This window comes from Microtus ochrogaster, unplaced genomic scaffold, assembly GCF_000317375.1.
Source record: "Microtus ochrogaster isolate Prairie Vole_2 unplaced genomic scaffold, MicOch1.0 UNK7, whole genome shotgun sequence".
Lineage (NCBI taxonomy): Eukaryota > Metazoa > Chordata > Mammalia > Rodentia > Cricetidae > Microtus > Microtus ochrogaster.
In genome coordinates, this window is record NW_004949105.1 from 9,244,364 (window position 1) to 9,248,180 (window position 3,817).

A 3,817-nucleotide genomic window follows, 5' to 3' on the forward strand; every position below is an offset into this window, starting at 1 on the left:
CACACACACACACACACACACACACACACACACACATGCAATACAATTTAAAAAGTATTAAGAACTAGTAAACATCAGACTCAGCCACTTACGTTCTTAGAGCTTTTTGCTTTTCTCTCTTCCACTCACTGTGTGTGGAACCCACTCTAACTTGGTTCATAAATCACGCCGGGGAAAACACTGCAGGGAGAGCTTTCTGTGAAAACTTGTTCTAGTCCTCTATGCTAATTAGAGACAAAGACAAAGAAGGTTATTTCTCAGTAGCTCCAGAGGCTGCTCTTATTCATGCAGTCCTGGGACACAATGGCTCCCACACACAGAGCACTCAGTGGCAGACTGCTGGGTGCTGCTTTTCTTAACTATTCCTTTTCTTATCTTTGGGGCAGGGTCTTCCTACCCTGTGGCCTGGACCTTAAGTAGTGAGCCATCCTTCTCTGTTTCTCAGAGGACAATAGTATCCACACCCTCTCACTCTGCAGTGTGATTTTGGTTGTCTGAAGGGACGATGAAGTTTTTAATCATGCCAATGCCTTCTCTTCCTAGCGGGAACAGGAGGGAAGAAAGCTGACTACCCCAGCTATTGTTGAAAGGTTGGAACGGGCTCCCAGATTAATGTGAAATGACACCACAGAGCTCAGCAATGCACAGTGCCTATTGTCATCCATCTGACAGGTTTGCATGCTTCTTGCATGAAAAGCCTTCCTTGGGAAGTGACCCTGTTTTATTGATTGTTATTCTAAATGAAATACGTGTCAAAGCCAATGAGAGCCAAGCGCTAACTAGAGAATAAAGGGCTGAGCAAGGTCCATGCTCACGAAAGAGTTGGTGTTGAACAATCAAGATGCATAAGCTGGGAAAGGGTACAATGTGCGATTGGAAAATGGATTCTTCCTCATTTTTTTCTTTGCAAACTATTATTCCGTTCCATGCACAGATGCCACGTCAATGAATTAACACTCTCTGACTTAATTAGCAGAATTCACAGTGAGTCTATTGCTCATGAGGCAGACTCATGAGTTTCTCAAGAAACTGTCAAACGTCATATTCACCAGGCAGAACCTAAATCTCAGCTTCCAGCTTGAGCCTCCAAACTGGGAGGCCGCTGTCCTGACAAGCAGATGCCGCAGGCTGAGCTGCTATTCATTAGAAAATTGTTAAGATATGTGTGTGTCTAAAACTGTCTTTTCTCTTCTTAAAATAGGCTGTTGTTTAAAGAAGATATAGTTTACACCCTTAGAGCGAACACTCTGTCATTGTAATTGGTGACATCTATAAAACGGCGAAGCCTCCACTATTTCTCACTGTGCCCTTGAGGTGCACATCGCTTCTTCCCTGTCCACAAGCTTGTATTCAAAAAATGGCCTTCAAAGCAGAGAGCTACCCAAGGTACCGTTATCTTAGTGTGGCTTACTCCAATTAGCTACACTTCGTGTTTTTTTGAAGTTGTGACACATTCAGAAAATAAGTTTTAAATGTCAATTGCTTTTTTTTTTTTAAACTTTCAAAGTCAATGTGCCCTAGGCTGACCTTGAACTTTCAGCAATCCTTCTGCCTCAGTCTGCTTGTCACACCTGACATGCTTTTCCCACTTGATGTTTGATATTAGACCTGGAATTTGAATGAATCATGAATCAGTTTTTATGTTTTCCCCTGGATAGACTACCTGATAGGTGGGGAAGAATGGAAGGAGGGAGAGGGGGAGGGGGGAGAGAGAAGAAAGAAGGAGAGAGAGGGAGGGAGGGAGAGGGAGAGGGAGAGAGAGGGAGGGAGAGAGGGAGAGAGGTGGAGAGAGAGAGAGAGAGAGGGAGAGAGAGGGAGGGAGAGAGAGGGAGGGAGAGAGGGAAAGAGAGGAAGGGAGAGAGGGAGAGACAGAGAAAGGGAGAGAGGGAAAAAGGGAGGGAGAGGGGGAGAGAGAGAATGGAGGGAGAGAGAGAGGGAGAGAGGGAGGGAGAGGGGGAGAGACAGAGACCTGGTACTCTGAGCCCAGCTTGCTGTTCTTAGAGGTCCTCATCTTGTCCAATTCAGCTAACTCTCCCTTTCCTGGATATCTGTTAGTTCTTTCCCATCTCTTTGATGTTTTATTATTTTTCCTGATATCACTGAACAATCATACAATTATCAGATCCCAAATGCTAATTAAACTCCTTTAGAATGCACAGATTTTTAGATTTCTATCTGAAAAGCAAGGGAATCCTGACCTGGCGGAGTTTATATTTTTAGGGTATGATTACTGAAACAGCAAATGACTCAACAACATGAAAATGTTGCATATTTATGAATGTAAATGAGTGTGATTTAAGCTGAATATGTAAACACGAGTGAAGAAGAAGTTTGGTTTTAGAATCTCTTTTCAAGTGACACATTATGGTTACTTGGTATAGGGTAGCTGCATGGTTTACCTAAGAAAGAAATTGAGTTTTAAACCCTGGGAAGTTGGCATGAGCTGTTATTCAGGGGGAAGACAGGAAAGCAGGTGCTGTGCCTTTCGCTCCTCTCTGTGTGTAAACTGACTTCTAGACCTTGTCTGATCTCCCTCGGGACTGAGGCCCTGCAGTTGCTGGACCCCATGGGCTCACTCATCTGTGCCTCTCTGGCTGTGGCTTCCTGCTGGGAGTCCAGAAAGAGTGATTTCTTCTGTTGTTGGCAGTGCTCTTGGGATCTTAACACAGCAGAAGGAGTGAGATGTATAGGGTGAGGGAAGGGCTTCTTGGGACATCAGGTTCCCTGGCTTTATTAGAACACAATTATCTCATGACTCTACTCCCTTCCTTTCCCCCTCTTCTCTTCCCTCCTCTTTCCTCCCCTATTTCTTTCTTTCTTTCTTTCTTTCTTTCTTTCTTTCTTTTTTTTTTTTTTGGTTTTTCGAGACAGGGTTTCTCTGTGGTTTTGGAGCCTGTCCTGGAACTAGGTCTGTAGACCAGGATGGTCTCGAACTCACAGAGATCCGCCTGCCTCTGCCTCCCGAGTGCTGGGATTAAAGGCGTGCGCCACCACCGCCCGGCTCCTCCCCATTTCTATCTTCTGTCTTCTCTCCCTTCCCCTCACCCTCCCTCTGTCCCTTCTTTTCTCCATTCCTCCCTTCCCTATTCCTATTCCTCCCTGTCCCTACGTCTTCCTCCCTCCCCCTGATTCCATGCCTTACCCCTCAAGTGGCTTGAAATGGTTCTTTATAGACTCGTCACTCCCAAGCACCTCCGTCCCTTCCTCCACACCCCTCGATACATTTCCACAGCCAGTTACAAGAGAGATAAAAACATGGAAAATTTGCCAGTTTCATGTTCAAAAGAGGGAAATTATATGAGGGTTATGTTTTATCCGTTAAATAGAGAGTCATTCCCTCTCTTGGTCTGATGTGCGCCGTGTCTTATGTCCTTGGTACTTGTCTGAGACATTTGTCTTGAAATTTTAAAATGTTAGCTGTTCAGCTCTTCTTCAAAGTAGACAGCATGTTATTTTTAGATGTCAGTAGTGATCTGTATTCTAATACCTTTAGTTGTAGGAACAGCTGCTTTTTTGTGGCCTCCAAGCCGAGGCAGTGACTGTGTCCTTGGACGGAGAGGTGGAGCTTCTCTGCTTGGCCAACAAAACGGAAACAGGAAATGTCCCTCATTGCTAATAACTGCCTTAATTGGACCAGAACTATTTGGGCATGGGTCTACTTAGTAAAGAGAAATCCAATCAGAATTCAAGATTAATCTGTTTCATCTAGGTAGGATCATTCTGAGCGTTGTTCTAATAAGGTGGGGAAAGGGGGTTGTGAGCTTTCTTCTCAGGTGCAAACCCATTTGTGTGTGTGTGTATGTGTGTGTGTGTGTGT